Source organism: Nicotiana sylvestris, chromosome 1 (genome assembly GCF_000393655.2).
Source record: "Nicotiana sylvestris chromosome 1, ASM39365v2, whole genome shotgun sequence".
Taxonomy (NCBI): Eukaryota; Viridiplantae; Streptophyta; class Magnoliopsida; order Solanales; family Solanaceae; genus Nicotiana; species Nicotiana sylvestris.
In genome coordinates, this window is record NC_091057.1 from 53,769,336 (window position 1) to 53,788,594 (window position 19,259).

The 19,259-nt window shown below is 33.8% G+C and overlaps 2 long non-coding RNA genes across 2 annotated transcripts; both read right to left on the reverse strand.

Annotated features, from left to right (window-relative positions):
- Positions 1-5,932: 5,932 nt before the first annotated feature.
- LOC138879569 (uncharacterized) lies at positions 5,933-9,504 on the reverse strand. Its single transcript, XR_011402703.1, has 2 exons — positions 9,300-9,504; positions 5,933-6,235 (listed from the first exon to the last, which is right to left on the reverse strand). It is a non-coding gene; the product is annotated as an uncharacterized lncRNA (long non-coding RNA).
- A 6,153-nt stretch (positions 9,505-15,657) lies between these two features.
- LOC104214293 (uncharacterized) lies at positions 15,658-17,480 on the reverse strand. The gene is made up of 2 exons (XR_707875.2): positions 17,316-17,480; positions 15,658-16,066 (listed from the first exon to the last, which is right to left on the reverse strand). It is a non-coding gene; the product is annotated as an uncharacterized lncRNA (long non-coding RNA).
- Positions 17,481-19,259: the final 1,779 nt, after the last annotated feature.

Consider the following 19,259-nt stretch of genomic DNA (forward strand, 5'->3'; position numbering starts at 1 on the left):
AAGCTGAATCCAACAAACTACAACAGCTATAACCAATTCAAATCAGTTAGTAATTCAAGATATTAAATCAAATGGCATTAAAATGAAGACTAAGGGTTCAGGGCAACACATATTGAACTAACTATGTTGAGGAACCAATCATATTTAGCTCAGCAACAGATGAACTGAAATCAATTAGACGAGTGTATGCCTTAGTCAGATTGGAATACATAAGAGAAAATAGCCAGAAGAGCCTTAAGGGGATTGACAGATTCAGGATAACAAATGACCAATAAATTCAGTTCAATGAACTGAATATACCAACATGCCCAGTTCTAAGTTCAAATATACCAACGAGCTCATTTTAATACAAACTTTAAAACACAAACGAGGCAGGAGGGAAACAGACAAGAATGAACCACAAATTAGACTATTATCATGCTAATCTAACATTCAAGCATACCAGACTAATCGACGACACTTATTCAATCGATTACACAAATTATAACATATAACAATCGACAACAAACCGAAGAAATGATAAAATTGGACCAAATAAAAGGTTTGATGGAGAAGAAGAAATAACAACGAACAAAACTGGATTATAACTAACTAAACACAATTAACCATAACAAAATAGAACAAGAAAGGAGAAAAAGGTACCTTAACAAAACAGAAACTAGATGAACCCAGGTCGAACCCTTGACTCGAACTTTTTGAGGTCAAACGGACCTTAATCGAGTGTTCTCAACTGAGAACACTTCGACTAAGGTCCATTGGACACCCAAATTCCTCTCATTCGGACCAACTCCGGCCTTTGGTTTTCTAGGGTTCTTGGGGTTTGATTTGGGGTTCGAACGGTTCCGGTCTGATTCGAACCAAACCAACGGTGGTTTGGTGACAAGGGAGGTCAGGGGGTGCCTTGGTATGAGTTTGGGACCGGTTGGGGTAGATTTAGGTTCTGCTCGAATCTTTGATTGAAGATTCGAGAAACTACAGGCTGATTCGAGGCAAACGGTTAACAGATCCGTAACGAGGGTGGTCAGGGGGTGCCTTGGTGTGAGTTTGGGACTGGTTGGGGTGGGTTTCAAGTTTTGTTAGAATCTTTGATTAAAGATTCGAGAAGCTACAGGCCGATTCGAGCAAAACGGGTAAGGGATTCGTGGAGAGGGTGGTTAGGTGCTCTAGGGGTGTTAGTTTCATGGTCATCGGCGTTGTTGCCGCCGGCTTTCAGGCGAAAGGGTTTCAGGGTGGCTAGGGTTTTGAGGGTCATTTAGTTTGTCTTTGAAAGAGACGATGAACAGGGGGTATGACTTAGGGGGTGCGAGGTGAGAGGTTGGATTTATATACTGATGGGTGGTTTAATCCTGGCCGTTGGATCAAGGGTGATGGAGGATTCAGATCAACTTGGGGAAGGCAAACGAGGTCGTTTGGTTCAGTGCTGGGGTTGGATCGGTTATTGGGATGGACGGGTCGGGTTGTTAGGGATTTGTGACCGTGTGATCAACGAAGATCAACGGCTTTGGTGGAGATGATTTAAACGGCGTTGTTTGGTTGGTGCTGGAGACGGACTGAACCGTTCGATCTAATGAGATCGATGGTTCAGATTGTCACGACCAACACGTCGTCGTTTGGGGTGAGGTTGGGGCGGACTGGGTTTCAGGCGAGCATTGGGCTGGTAAGGGGTTATTTTGGGCCTGATTTCCCTTTTAATAACCAGCCCAATCCAATTTTAACTCTTCTTCTCTTATTCCTTCTTTTCTTTTATTTTCTTTTTGATTTCTAATTACCAAAACTCAAAATTAACTTTAAAGAATACTAATTAACCCTTAATAATAATTATCACCCAAAATTAAATACAAAGACAATCACACAATTTGGACATTAAATGCTAAAAATGCAAAGTACATATTTTTTTGACTTTTCCGTTTTGTAAAACAAACTTGATTGTTTAATTAAGTCCTAAATTGTAAAATTAAATCCTAAATGCACATGCAACACATATTTTTGTATTTTTCTAAATTAAAGTAGAAATAAACATGCACAGACAAAATACAAATAAATCACAAACAACACAAAACCATTTTATTTTGAATTTTTGGGAGTAGTTCTCATAGGGCAAAAATCACGTACTCACAATGAGTTCGAGCGAGGTCAGTTGTTTAGCTGATGAACTAGGGGATTGGCCACATTTCCCTCGGCGGTTGCGCTCTATGGACTTGGGAAGTTCCCTCGTTCGACAATGAACTAGGGATCGCGCCGCAGGGCGGCTCGCCATGTTCTATATTCTAGTACTAGTTTTCGGCCTGATGTCGTCTTCAGCTTTGCACTCAGCCTCGCCACTAGTTGAGCTTTGGCATCTCGTGGGTGGACGATCCACTCCCCCCATTAGGGTCTCGAGTTCAAGTCCCAATTCGTCTTAGTCCCGGGCGAGCAAAGATGGCAGAAATGTAAGTCATACCACAAACATACAGACGAGGAGTATTTTAGTGAGTAAATTACACAACAAGCATCGTCTTATATAGTAGGAGGGAAGGCGATATGCGCAGGATGTAAGAGGTGTTGGGTACTAACCTGGAAATAGGATTATGGATGTGTTTGGTATGCACAGTCATAGTCCCACTATGATGGCTCACGTTCATAATGCATCAGGGTTGTTGTTGTGGCGCAGCGCAGTTTTCATGTGTAAACCAGGCATAACTCTGGTTTCGCAAGTCGACATTCGTAAAGAAAGGGTGAAACTTCATCGAATGGGAAATAGAGCTAAGACCATGTTTGGATCTAGAGGGAACTAAGGCTTTGGCTAGAAAATTTTCACGGATGGTGCAAAATTGTTTGACCAAAAAGTGTTAAGCCCTTTTTAGTTAAACCAATATAATGAGTAGATAAGGGATAAATCCTAACCAAAGATTATTAACTCTAGATTAAGAAATGATAAGTAAGAAAAGTTGAGTAAGGTTAAACTCATGAACTCATTTAGATAATGGAAATAATTTAATATATATGATGAGCTTACATTCATCCTCGACATCGTTACTCCACAATGTAAAATAAAGAAGAAAGAAAGAATTCATCATTAATGACCATGGGGTATATATGTCTTTTTTTATTCCATAACGATGGCTACAACAAATGAATAACTTGGTTCTGAACCTTCTCTCATTTTCGAGATGGATTCTCCAGTTTCCATCCCTTGTTAGTGAAGAAGTGTGTGATTTGTCAATCCCTCCTGTTCTTCGTTCTCTCACCTAGTATATATACTAGCTATTCTCCTTTATACAATGGTCATTAACCAGAGTACCTAAGTCATTTAACTGTATTACAGATTGACCCTCTGAAATGTCGTAACATTCAATTCACCGTACAAGCATTCTGAGTATACGACCTCGGCCATGGCCGAGGTGCTTGTCGCTATAGCGTTGTACGAATACGACTTCGGCCCAAGTGACTTTTTGCCGCTCCTCTTCACATAAATTCTTGTTTGATCAGATTTCGAACCATACAGTTAGTACTTTGTTTTTCGTACAATCTCACGTTAGGGGTTACATGGGAGAGTGTAATCCTGTCAAATGTATACGTTAGGTCCAAAAACTTGGTCCATTGTACTAAGAGGCAGGCATATTTCACCAACCACGTTTAGATTTTTCTTGGTATTATTCATTCTAACTTAATGGAAGTAGACTAGTAGTTATATTCATTTAACACATGTAGATACTATTTTGAAATAAAAAATAGACAGCGTGATTTTAGAATTGTACATTTTTAGTTTTACATATACGTTTAAGCGCAGGATTCTTCGTCCTTCCTCTTCCCATCTTCAAGCTAAGGGCCTACGCCTCCGCCAAAAAATAAGAAAAAGGCAGAAAATAAATCTCAAGACACAATGAAACAAATCCAAGAAAAATGGACAAAAAATTCACATTTGTTATGAAATAAAAGCAATTTAATAAAACATGAACAAGAAATAGAGATAGAGAAGGAAGAGATTTTCTTCTTCAATTGTGTGTATTTTCTTATCTATTACAAGGCCTTTATATAGGCATAAAAAGTAAAAAAAAAAAATATGTCATGGAATATGTCATTGAACATACAAATTATGTCATTGAATATGTCATTAAGCATTTGAGATGAAGATCATGGAGGAAGAGTAGACATCCACCATAATATGATATTTATCATAACACTCCCCATTGGATGTCCATAGATAATGTGCCTCGTTAAAACCTTACTAGGAAAAAACCTTATGGAAAAAAATCATAGTGAAGGAAAAAGAGTACACATGTTTAGAAATACGCAATTTGGTTGCCTCGTTAAAAACCTTGCAAGGAAAACCTAGTGGGACAAAACCTTGTAAGGGAAAAAGAGTACGACGCGTATCAACTCCCCCTAATGAGTGCATCAATTCACATCCTTGATCATTCACATCTCAATCTTGTACACTAGTTTCTTGAAAGTTGACGTTGGTAGAGATTTGGTGAACCAATCAGCCATATTATCACTTGAACGAATCTGTTGCACATTGATATCACCATTATTTTGAAGATCATGAAAAATAACTTTGGTGAAATGTTCTTTGTCCTAGCTCCTTTTATGAATCCTCCCTTCAATTTGGGCTATGCATGCTATATTGTATTCATACCAAATTGTGGGTAGTTTGCAACACTTCAAACCACATTTGTCTCGAATAATATGTATTATAGACCTCAACCGTACACATTCTCGACTTTTTTCATGAATAGCAATTATCTCAGCATAATTAGATGAAGTAGCCACGATTGATTGCTTAGTCGATCGCCAAGATATGGCAGTGCCTCCACATGTAAACATATAGCATGTTTGAGATCAAGCCTTGTGTGTGTCAGATAAATACCCCGCATCGATATAACCAACAAGACCGGAATTGCAATCATTGCCATAAAATAAACCCACATCGGTAGTCCCTTTTAGATAACGCAATATATGTTTAATTTCATTGTTTCCTTGTAGGAGTAGAGCTATATCTTGCTAAAACATTAACTGAAAAAGTTTTGTCACGCCTTGTAATGTTAGCAAGATATATTAGTACATCAATTGCACTAAGATATGGTACTTCACGACCAAGAAGTTCTTCATTATCTTCATGAGGTCTGAATGGATCTTTATTTATATCGAGTGATCTCACAACCATCAGGGTACTCTATGGATGTGCTTTATCCATATAGAATCACTTTAAAATCTTTTCAGTGTATGTTGATTAATGGACAAAAATTTCATCTTTCATATACTCAATTTGTAGGCCGAGACAAAATTTTATTTTTTGTCTTTACAAAATTATTCATTTCAAATTCTTTCTTTAAACAGTCTACTGCTTCAGGAAGCTCCCTGGGAGTTCTAATGATATTTGAATCATCAACATACACGACGATTATAACAAATTCAAATCCAGATCCTTTTTATAAAGACACAAGGACAAATTGAATTATTCTTGTACCATTCTTTCAACAAGTACTCTCTTGGGCGATTATACCACATGCGCGCTGATTGTTTCAATCCGTATAAGGATTATTGAAGCTTTATTTAATAAATTTCTTGGAAACCATAATATGCTTCAGAATAATTTAAATCCTTCAATAATTTCCATTATACGCATATCAAGTTTTTCATATATTGCCAGATTAAAACCTGGAATGCCAGGATATTTACAAATCTTCTTGTGACACAAGTCGTCGTTATGTCTATCGACTTGTCTTTCTTCGCACAAGAACACATTTATACCTTCACTGGCTTTATACTTTCAGGTGTTTGGACTATCCGTCCAACTTCACATTTTTTCAGGTGAAATCAATCTTGATTGCGTATTTTTTATTTTATTTTATTTTGACCAATCATTTATCTGTCCAAATTTCATGATAGATTTGAGCTCAAGATCCTCGTCAATATTAATAATATTGAGCGCTACATTATATTAACGATATCGTCGAAGATCACTTTACGTCGGTTCCATTATTACCTAATAAAAACATAACTTATTGAGATCTATTTATCTCATTATTTTCAGGTAACTGAGCCTCTCACATGAGGTCTTACGAAGTGTTATGTCGTGGTGCTCTTCTATATCACTTGCCTCCTTATTATGACCATCTTGAACATTTGCCCCTCTCATTCTTCAAGGAGTTTTATCTTTGGAACCGATTGGTCTATTACGCTTCATGCGTGCCATAGACTATGTCCCTCACTATGTCCCTCATGGACTTTATTCTATTTGGAGCATTAGCAGCTGAAATATGACATTTAGCTTTGGGTCAGCAAATGCGTCTGGCAATAATTTATAAATTAATTATCACTTGAACTTCAAATTCATATTTTCTTGTACGAGGATCTATATGTATTCATAATAATTCATTTTACATATAACTTTCTCAGCTATCCATTTTCTCCCCATATTGTTGGGATCACCAACACATTTCTCAACCTTCTTTGGGAACTCATATTTGTGCATTGTGGTGGCATAATTAAATCATATAGCACATTCATATTTCTATATAGAAATTATTTGGTTCCTGACCCTGAACCGATTGTGAAAGGGAGAAATTTTCATAACATGACTAGATGCGTACAAGTGCTGGTGTATATTACATAATACATCTCATATCAAATTTTATTTTTGGGAGTTTTGTTCTCATAACCAATAATTTAGCTATAATTGGAGGCATACAATTTCCGCTAAACCAACTTGGATTTAAACCAGTATTATCAAGATAAATCATCATAATTTATATTCTGGAGCTGTGCTCTAATAATTTGAGCAAGCAATCTTGTAAAAGCCAAACTGCAAGTTGATAACAAATGCACATGTCACCATAGAATAGATGCACCTATTAAAATCATATAATAGTAAACGGTCCACATGGCAGGTGACTGGGCCCATATATTTATCACCTTTTATTCGTTCCAGAAATCAAGGGATTCAATCCCAACTTTTAACTGGTATATCATGAGAATACGTAGCGCAAGAGAATTCTTGAAGAATCTTCTATTACTTCAATATATGCCAATGTAATTTTCAATTAATTTTCCGCATCATAATTGAACCGGGATGGTCAACTGGTCATGCCAACTAATATTTGTTTTGGTAAACCTCTAGTTTACTTGTGGCTATGATTCCAGCATCATGCTTATATTTGTGTATTACAAATAGAAAGAAGATCGAGTAACCTTTCATATTTACCTGGTATAATTATAGAAATATGAAGATATTCAATCTTCCTTTCATTTATAGTCTCAATATGCCAACTACTTTGACTTATACATTTGAAACTCAAAAAGTTTTTGTTTTGAGACTTTACAATATCAATGTCATGAATAATTTTATTCATCCAGATAGTAAAAATTAGTTTTCCGGAGCTCTTAATAATTTTTGCACTACAAGATCTTTTTCCACACCATTCATATGATAAATGATTCCTTCACGAACAAAATTATATCATAATAAATTGTGATGGTCAAAATCATCATAAGCAACGTCATTTTTTGCTTAATTTTGCCTTTAATAACTTTTATAAGGAATGCCAAAATATTTTGGGGTATCACATGTACGAGACCAATGATATATTCATGTAACCACACATTAATATTTATTCTCTTTATTTCTCTCAAACCTCCCTCAAAGGTGAGTTGTGTGGTATTCATCCAATCATGCCTTGCATGTCTTTATTCATTACTTTTATCACATATTACTACATTCACCTTTAGGAATGAGTTTGCATTCTCAATGTTTATCACAAGTCACATTCTCTTCAAAGAATGGATCATAATCAGCGATGTGTTTCATACCAATTTGATGATAAATATCGCCTTCACATTTTGAAGGACTATTTTGAGAACCCTTGTTGTTCTCCTTTTATAATCATTGTAATGATTATTATTATTTGGAACGCTCGCGTTCATTGTTCAACCACTTGTCTTCATTTAGACTTATTATGCACTGCTACCACGTTCACTTCAAGAATGGAGCTAATCAAGTGGGACAATCTTCATGCCTTTTCATGAAAAATATTTTTTTTTTCTTTAGTCATCATTATATCATCAATATGGTACATTGGGACTCAAACTCAATGTCTTACCAATATAAAGGCATGTTAGGCCATAATAAATTGGGACTCAAACCCAACTCTTATCATTATTGAGCATCAGGACTTGATCTCGATGTCTTACCCTCAATCAATGGCATAATAGGCTAAACAATATTGAGATTCATTCTCAAGCCTTAATTTCAATCACATGCCAAAAAAGTTGTACACAGTTAATTTGCAACTTAGCAAATCAAATTTGCTTTCTTAAATAAGTGTACAAATCTCAAATCAGTGTAAAAGCTTTATCAATTATTTGTAGCATCTATATGAAATACAACTGTTTGTAATCAGAATATTTCTTCTAAATTGTATTAGAGTTTAAATGGATCATAAAATAATTATCATAATATTTATTGAGCCTCTCTCAAAAATATTGTTATTTCCGGGGTATATCCTACCTATTGGATTTGCTTTAACGCCATGACTTTCCTTCACTCAATTCAACCAAGCAATTAGTGAATAAATTTATCAAAAGTACAACATATAGGTAACAACACATATATAGTACTAATACATAAATTCAGCATTTATATTACCTGAAAAGTGACATTATAGGTAACAACTTACCAGTTGTAGCTTATGGATCATTCATATAAAATACTTGAAAATGGTAAGTCAGTAGCAAGCATCAAGTAGATCATGAATACTCGAAAATACCTCTTCTAGTAGTCATACTAATCATTGTTTGCTTTCAAATGATGCGACCATAAATTATGAAGTATACTTTCTCAATAGCTGGTTTGTTTTCCAAATTTCAAAGAAGTAATTAATCAACCTAGATAAAGATGTGAAATATTTCTTGTTTTCTTCAAGATGATTTATGCTTCTAATCATTATGACCAATTTTATTTTATTTTTAATTTTTTTTTATTCCTTTTTTTTGGTACTATATGCAAGTGTAAAAACCCAAAAGGAAAAAATATTCATCCAAGTAAAAGAAAATGTTAAAAGCGGCAGGACAGATTGAAGATAGTTAACACACAAATATGTATAAGACAATTTATATAAAAATATCCTTGGTTACCATGACATGCAGCATATTAACAATTAACTACTACTATGATTTTCATATATAGAACTTCGAAAATTTTATTCCATTCATGTAATATAAAAGATGTAATATTTATATGTGCTTATGCAATATAGGTGTAGTACGAAGTTGTGTGCATATGAGATTTTAAAGGAATGACAAGTATAAGATAATCATACCTTCTTACGTTTCATTACCTACCATATGTAGTTTCTCTTTACATTTAACCATGTGATGATACGTATAGCTTCTAATTGTAATCTTTTCGGATGTAGGAAAAATTTTGTAGATATATATACAATTGGTTAGAGACTTGTGCTGATAACGTGTTATGAAATAAAAGCAATTTAATAAAACATGAACAAGAAATAGAGATAGAGAGAAGGAAGAGATTTTCTTCTTCAATTGTGTGTATTTTCCTATCTATTGCAAGGCCTTTATATAGGCATAAATAGTGAAGAAAATATGTCATGAAATATGTCATTGAACATACAAATTATGTCATTGAATATGTCATTAAGCATTTGAGATGAAGATCATGGAGGAAGAGTAGACATCCACCATAATATGATATTTATCATAACATTCAATTAATTATATCGGGAAAAACTCAAGTACATCATATCACCTTTAATTTGTTTTCGTAAAACTAAATTATTTTTTCTGATTAACAATTTGAATATTTACCTGAAATGTGACATGTAATCTCTACTTTATCCCAATTAATTTCCATCAATTTTTGGAGTTATGAAAATAGCCCATTTAACTTTCTGGTTCATGAATTTTTTCGACTAGTTAAGAGATTGAACAAAATGACCAAAAATGATAATACTACAATGAAGGGGCACTAATTAACCGATAAACCACCATCACCACCACCGACGACAACAATAACAACAACATACCCAATATTATCTCACACCATGGGGTCTGGGAAGAGTAGTGTGTACGCAGACCTTACCCCTACCTTGTAAGGATAGAGAGGTTATTTCCAATAGACCCTCGGCTCAGGAAAGCATAAGCACTACATTAATGAAAATATAGACAAGAAGGGACAATACCAACACTACAACAAATTCGATTATCAGTGACAAATTATTTTGTCACCTAAAATTAATATTTCGTCACAAAAAACTTTTCTTGACGAAAAAAAATCGTCAATCTTTCGTCCTTAAATGTGCGTCACTAAAGGTATACAAAGACAACTTAGTGATTCGTCACTAAATAAAGTTATTTTAACTACAAAATTGATTTTCGTCCCCAAACATATAGTATTTGTGACGAACTTATTTGTCAAAAAGTATAAAATTTTTGTAGTTGATAGTACATTTTCGTCACTAAATAGGCAATTAATAGCCACGAAACTACCTCGTCACTAACTATTTAGTTTAATTAGTGACAACATTAATTGTCTCTAAAGTTATATGTATTTCGTAGTTGAACAAATGTAATTTTGTCACTAAAAATTACCTATCATACATAAAAAGATATTTCGTCCCTAAATATAAATATTAGTGACAAATTTGCTTTAATAAAATTGGCGTAAATTTTGTAGCTAAGACAATCATTTCATCACTAAAAACATCGTTTTTACTGACAAAATAAAATTGTCCCTATAAATTATCATGATTCACGTCAATTGCAATTATCATAAAATAAAAAATAATTTATAGTAAATAAGGCAATTATGAGAAATAGAAATATATAAGAATTCTTTATTGCTAAAAAATCAAACAACATAAAGTATTCTAATATACATTATAATACATTTTCTTTGTATATATAAATGGCCCAAAAAATAATATAAAATATTTCCAAACTATTCCTTCCTCCAAGTCTGTGGTTGACTTTGTTTCCTGTTGTTGGAGAACTTTATCCTTCCTATATTAAAAAAATAGCAAAGGATCAAAAGAAAGAAAGAAATTAAAAAATTCTAATAGTAATCCAGGTATAATTTATCAAGACAATCAAATGCAGAAGAAAAAGGTAGCACATACAATGGAAATCAGAAGTTGGTAAGAAACTCAATAAGATCTTAAGATTTGACTAACATAATTTTCTGTACCCATCAAAGATTAGCATTAGTCTGAGATATACTAACAAGGCTACTTAAAGAGTTTACTTAATGCTTATATATTGGTGTTTCTAATATAAGCTTACTGACAACAAGAACATCTTATTATTTTAAAGATAAGATGTCGCTCTTACATAAAAGAACCTTCATTTAGTTGAAATTGAGATATGCCAAAATTTCACAATGGCGATAATGCTTAAACAACAACAGAAAGAGGATTGACATATCTATAATCCAAAAATATCCCTGTGAGCACGTGATTTTTGCCCTATATATGAATTATTCCCAAAAATTCAAGTAAAATGATTTTTTGTGCATTTTGGTGTCATTTTTGATAATGGTTGCATTTTTATTTGCGCATGTTAATTTTTATAAAATACAAAAATATGCATTTTTGCATTTAGGTTTTAGTTTTATATTTTAGTATCAATTAAGGGTTAATCTGTTTAGACAAAACATGAAAAATCACAAAATTAGTTCACTTTTGCATTTTAATGATTTTTATTGTGAATTTGTCATGAAATAGTTTTTAAAACAATTTTAGGAATTAATTAGTCTTTGTTTTGAAATAATTAGGATTTCATGTTAGTTTTACATCTTTATAAAAATTAGAAAAAATTATAAAAAAAATTTAAAAATGAGAAAAAGGAAATAAAAGAGAAAAGAAAATAAGAGTAAAATAGGTGGTCTTAAAAAGATCCAAAATCTGGGCCAAGTTCCGTTCTTAAAACCCCCAGCCCAAACGGATCCTAGCCCAAAATCAATACTTATTCTAACCCCAGCCCAAATCACCCCTCCTTGTCTGCCAACCCATCCCCGTAACCCGACCCATCCCAAAAGCACGAAGAAGCAGCGGATGAGCCCTAAGTCCCAAACCCAACGCAGCCCTGTTCTTCTTCTCCAAATCCCTCGAACCCAACCCCAAATTCCATCCAAATTCCAAGCGAGTGAGCCTAAATCCCTAACCTGCGCGTTCATCTATCTCTCCTCCTACCCCAGATAACAGATTTCACACCAAAGATTCTCTTTTCGTTCACTCGCTCGAGTTTGAGAGAAGTGACGCGATTAGAAGGTCCTAGAGATGATACGTTGGATGAATGTGAGGCATCGGATGGATTTCGTTCAATCCGAGCCCTACATTCATCCGGGGTTCGTTTCATAAAAGGATTGAATATGATTCTTTGAAGGGTGATTTTTCGGAGAGGATTTTTGGGGAGTGATAGATTTTTAGAGAGTAAATGGTGACTTCTTTTTCTTTATTTTTCTGGAATTTCTAAACAAAATATACAAAAATCAAAGGGTTTAGTTTGAGTTGGTTTTCTTTTCGAACCCTGAATTTCATTCTTCATGGGTTTGGTTCTGATGTGTAACGCAATTGAGAGGAGGCTGTTTTGAGTTCATCGTCGTTGTTGTTCGTCGTGGATCCCAGTCGAGGTATCTTGGTCGTCATGGATTCATTTGGTTTTGGTTCGAGTAATTCACTGTAATCGCCAAACTTTGTTAATTGAAGAGCTGATTTCAGGTACTAGTTTCATTTTCGAAATTAAGTGATGTCGAATAGCCCTGTGCAATAAGTTAAACGAAGTCTGCGTATGTCCATGAATACTTCCCGGTTACTATAATGAAATCTTAGCTCCCCTGCCTTCTTCCCTGTGATTTCCATTTAGTATGATCGATTGACTTTCATATCTGTTTTTGTGTTTCTTTCAACATCAATTGGAATCTGTGTTGAACATCGATCATATGCTCTAAGAATACGTGGTGAATATCGTTTGTTTTCCTTTCGTTGCAAAACATCTGCTCATGAGATTGTTTGGCAGAATATGAAATTGCTGTTTGGTTGCTTGTTGGTTGGCATTCTCTTAGATTACTGGTAGTAGCCTAGTGCTGAAGTCTAGATTAGACAGCATTTTCGTTTCCTTCCAGCTGTGGCATCGATAGTGAAACTTGTGTGGCTTATGTCTTGAATGCTATGTTGATTTAGTTGAAACTGCTGCTCTGTTTCAGTCCGTCTAATTGCCTCGGTTTGATTAATCAGAAAACTCTAACTTCAGTCATGTCTCACCTTTCTTTTAATATCACTGATCTTCCGTGTGTGTGAGAGTTGTTCGAATTTGTTAGTTCTCTTGTTGAGATTTGATACTTCTCTTGCTCTCTGATTGACATAGATCATTTGTTGGAACTGAGATTTCCTTGGCATCTAATTCTATTAAATCAATCAACACTCTGCTTGATATCACATGGTTTAGTTCCATCAGGTTCGAGTTTGAAATAGTTTGTTTTGTGTTGCTTCTCTGATATATACTTGGAATAGTTTCCTGGTGAGGCAGTGGCGAATCTGAAGGTTTAAATGCTCTCCTTGTCTTGTTACTGTTGTAATAGTCTTGCTCTTTCGAGCTTCTGAAGAAGGCAATTTCAGCAGTAGATTAAGCTGATGACGTGCAGTATTTTGGTTATTTGTTTGAACTGCGGGTCTGCTGAAAATCTGCTTTGTTTTGCATTAATTGAGCAGCAAGTTTGTGCATTTTGAGTGCCAATTCTGCATTGTTAGCGGTATCTGTCTTGGCTTTTGGTTTATCTGCAATTCAGAATCCATTTTGTTCTTGTAGTAGCAGGATTACATATTCTTTTCTCTTAGCTATTTGATCCACTGGTTTGACTGTTGAATTGCAAACCTCCAGCTTGAATCATCAACACAAGAGTTCATTTCTAACCTGTGTTTTGAGTTGATATTGGTTACTATCCTGTCCGAGCTTAAATACTATGTATGTTGCATATATCTATCCTCGGTCCTTTGTTATGCCATATAATTTGTCAATTGAGATGATTTGGGATAATATAATACTGAATCTCATATTTGAAGAGCAGCTAGCTGCATGCTTGGAATTTGGGCAGCCTTCCTCAATTTCATAGGCGCTGAGGCTATTAGTATAATCCCATGAACTTGAAGCTGAAAACGTGCAAATTAATTAGGACTTTTAGACTTCGGGACGGGCCGTTTAGTGAATATCGCGGCATTCCCTAAAGATAACAACTCGTTAGACCATTTAGGAGCATTATTAATAAAATGACCTTCTTAAATTCGGGTGCGCATTGATGCGACTCAAATCCAAATCTCGATGAAGTCGAAATGTGTTGACAATCATGGGCGCATTGATTGCGACGGGGTTCGAAACACGTTTTCGCGACATCGTAATTCTTATAAAATAATAATGATATAAAAGAGCTTTACCGCACAAAATAAATAAATGTGGGGCCTTTAGTAAATAATTATCGAAATAATTAGAATTTGGGATGGTCGTTTAGCGAACTTCATGGCTTTTCCCCAAAGTAACACTACTTTAGTATCTTTAGGCACGATTAATTAAATCACTTTCTTAAACTCGGGTGCGCATTGATGCGACCCAAATCCAAATCTCGATGAAGTCGAAATGTGTCGATAACCACAGGTGCATTGATTGCGACGCGGTTCGAAACGCATTTTCACGACGTCGCAATTCTTCTAAAATATAATTATAATAAAAGCGGTTCAAAATTAATAACAGGTACATAAGATAGCGTGTATCAAAATCAGATAAAATTAAATACAACAGTTAAGCGACCGTGCTAGAACCACGGAGCTCGGGAATGCCTAACACCTTCTCCCGGGTTAACAGAATTCCTTACTCGGATTTCTGGTTCGCGAAATGTTAACAGAGTCATAAATTTCCTCGGTTCGGGATCCAACCGGTGACTTGGGACACCATTAATCTCCCAAGTGGCGACTCTGAATAATTAATAATTAAATCCCGTTTCGATTGTCCTTTAAATGGAAAAACTCCTTTACGCCCTTTGCGGGTGTAGGCAGTAAAGAGGAGGTGTGACAATCCCTTTTACCAATCACATAATACAGAGACACAAATTCTCAATTGGGTAACAATCAAGCATCATTATATTGTAACCATATAAAATTTGCTCCGTTTTAAACTTATCATATTTTTCAAAATAACTCGTTACATTTCCAATAGTATCAGAATTTGTGACATGAAATACCAGATATGAAATTTTCAGAAACTAATCAAACCATAAATTTTTTAACCATGACGTATAACTTGTATTATCTTTTACACAGAAGAATTGAAAAATACACTGGAGCAATGCTTGAATTCCCTAGAGGAACCAAATTCAAGAAAAAATATTCTCTATCTGAATACATATTGCATTTGTTATGAAACAGAGTAAGCATTAAGAAGTGAGAACATACCTTGATTGAAGTTAGAGAAAATAGCTCCTTATTAGCATAATGTTGCATCCAATTGAATTCTAGATGCTGTTTTGTTCAACAATTTAAGGAACTAAGGGAAAGTAGGACAATGTTAACAATACGAAAATATAAAATACAAAGGAAATGAGTTGACAATCTAATAGTCTCACAAGGATGCAATAATAGATTTGCTGAAAAAGATGCAAGTTAGAGTAAGAAAAAAATAAAGTTCAAGTGTAGTACTAATACAGAATGTTGATACCTTTGCATATCCCTCTATGGAGTACGAAGAGTTCACCATTAACAAATTCAAAGGTAAAAAGATTTTGTAATCATTTTACATGTTCTCATCTCTTATTAAAGTAAATATACAATATCCGTTTGTTACAACAATAACAACAACAACAACAACAACAACAAAGTATAATCCTATTTAGTGGGGTCTGGGAAGGGTAGTGTGTACGCTGACTTTACCCCTACTATTGGGTAGAGAGGCTTCCAAATAGACCTCCGGCATCCTTCCCTCCAAGAACTTCCCACCTTGCTCTTGGGAAGACTCGAACTCACAACCTCTTGGTTGGAAGTGGAGGTTTCTTACCATTAGAGCAACCTCTCTTGTTTCCAAATATCTGTTTGTTAATGACAAAAATTAATATCGATATAAGAATACATGTACTAGTGATGCATATGGAAAGAGCCACCATATATAAAAAGGTTACTCTGAAACTTAAAAAAACATAATAGTATTATGTGTAGGCACCATTCTTAAGATAAAAGAATAATGAATATCATTTAAGAGTTCAAAATGAAAACAAACTGAATATTACTTATAAAAGAAAAAATTAAGCGGACAGCTAACTATTCTTCACCCAACTTTGCCAACCCCACCCCCCTAAAAAAGAATAAAATTGTATATGGCATAGCTGATATTAAGTTGTCAATCTAAAAGAGAAGCAAAAGATGCTTAGGCCAGAGTTTTCGTGTTATATAAAATTATTACTGTCTTAACCATATCCCTAGCCATACAAGATTACTAAAAAGAATATTTATCTGCAACGAGCTTATAGGACAAATGCACAAAAAATTTAAAGATATAAGGTCATTCAATTGAAGTGACATTAAGAGTCTAACCTCAATATTAGCCCCTCACCCCTGCACATAAGATTTAACAAATTGCTAATATGTTCAATAAAAAAGAAAAAGTTTAACAAATAAGTAAAAGAAGGCTTCAACAATGCAAAGTAAATCACATAAACAAGGAATGAAAGGTTTTTCATTATAGTGCTATAACAACAAAATTCTGTTAAGTTGAAATTTGGTAAAACATACAACACCTATAAATTAGATGCATATTTGTCCCTAGATAAATAATTACAATGAAAAGAAAATATAATATATATTCTAATAGACTAATTCCAAATCAAAAAACATCCCAACTTCATAAATTTAATCATGGAAGTGCTTGAAAAGGTTTATGAAGAAACATGCCAAGAGGTATGTAGTTGGGAATGCTCAACCAAGATAAACCTAATAAGTTAGAAAATTAAACAATGAGATAATGCATATGGGAAGTGCAGATAAATTTTCTCGAAATCCTCCACATCAATTGAGCTGCAACCTACAATTATTTCAGTGCCTTTTAAACTGATACATAGATAGAAAATAATACATTCTGGTAATTGTATTTTCTATTTTAACCGAAATTTTTTGGATTTGATAGTAAGTCATGAAGTTATTCTGCCAGTGATAAAGCATTCGAGTTGCGGAAGTATAAGGATCCATTTGTACCCAAAGTTTAGCAAATCTAACAAATTTTCTATAAATTTACATGAAAATCAAATAAAAACCTAACCTTGAAAAAGAGGGGAAGAAGCTTACCATTTCAAGCCCTAATTTTGGGTTGAGAGAGGAATTTTGGGTTGAGGGAAGGCCAAAGGATCATTCAGATCTTATTCTTTGGAAGCTGGAGCGTTTGGGGGAATTGGGGAAGGGTTGGGACAAAAGAGGGGAAGGGTTTGCCCAAAAACAAAAAGAAAGAGGGGGAAGTCCTCCCGCCTTTTGCATAAAATTTGGGAATTTTAATTGGCAAATCATTTTTGGCCACAAAGGCACTTTATGGCTGAAACAAAAATAATATTGTTGCCAATAATATAATTTAATAATGTAACTTAAGGGCATTTTATAGATGACCTGAACAGTATTAATTAAAATATTTAATTCAAGAGTCAAATTATTAGTGAGGTTCATTTAGTACAAACTTTTTTATTTTATTGTTCATTTACTTCTTTTACCTCTAAAAGTTCAATATACTGCTTTTAATGTAAATGCATACAAATTTATGTCTCAATTTGAAATAATAATTCATGTAAATTAATCACAATTAGATTAGTATATTGACTATTTTAAAATTGTATGGCTTTGAAACTTTGATTACACGTTAAAATAATATATCGAAAAATGAAACTCATCATAAAATTTCTTTTCAATGATGTTAAATATGTCCTCCTGTTAAATTCTTCAATTATAAAATTAGAACAATTTGTACTTCTTAATTATATTATTTTGATTTCATTGTTCATTTATTTGGTTTGCTTTATAACTTATAACCAAAAGCGAAAAACAGGCAAAATAAATTCTTTAGCAAATTGTTATTTTGAATTTTGGTTTCTTCTCTCTCCGTTTATTGAAATGGAACGTTAACATTTTGATAGATTTAACTAGAACCGTCCCAAAATATTGGGGCAACTGTACATCTCATCATTGGAGCATTAAAATCTATATTTATCTATCTATCTATTTATCTATCTATACTATATTAAAAGTATAAATACACTTAGCAAAATATTATTCGCTTATTTTACCTGTTAAAAAAAGATTTTACACTAGACAAAATAGTCATTTAAAATCTAATAACACTTTTACCTTATATAGATTTCCTTATTTAAAGGCCATTAATATTAGAGTTGTATTGAACTGTTCCATATTTTTTCAAATGCAAAAAATATTATTACAAGTAATTGATGTATCTTAAAAAAAGAATTATAAGAAAATATATTTGGCTTCACACCATAACAAAAAATGGCGCATATTTTTTAGTTTTACCTGACCTAGCCTATATTGTACATATTTTGAAAGCACTAGAAAATTTAAATTTTGTTTTCTTACAACCATTGCTTCCAAGAGCTATGGAGTTAAATCTATATTCTCACAAATATTGCTTTCACTCTCTTTTCTTCTCACATCTTCTACATATGCTTCAAGGAGTCGTCCGCCATTACTGTTTCTCCCATGTGTCACCTGGTTGAAATGTTAGAAAATTGAAGATTCAACATTCCACCATTGAAGGCCATTCAAAACTTGGTTTTCAAAAATAATTTTTTTTAGTTTGTTAGTTGTTTGGATTGGGTGTTGTTCCAATTGAATGAAAATGTCAAAAAGAGTTCAAAATTTAAATTTGAAGTGATTTGGAGTAAATTTGAGTTAAATTTCAGAAAAAACGCAATGAAGAAGATGAAGTCAGTTTTTTGTATAATTATGTATAATCTTGTATAATAGTGTATATGAGTGTATAAACACATCTTATACACCTTTATACAAGCGTCTGTAGACGAATTTCTTTCACGATTTTCAGTTGCAATTCTTGTTCAAAATCAGTCCAAATCTCCATTAAATGACTTCAAATTTTATATACAACTTCCTTATACTGTTTCTAACAATTCTAGATAATACCCACTCCAAATTTCTCACAAAATCAAATTCGGAATCTAAACTCAAATATTTAAGCTTGTTAAAAATCTAATTTTCACCATCCAAATGGATTTG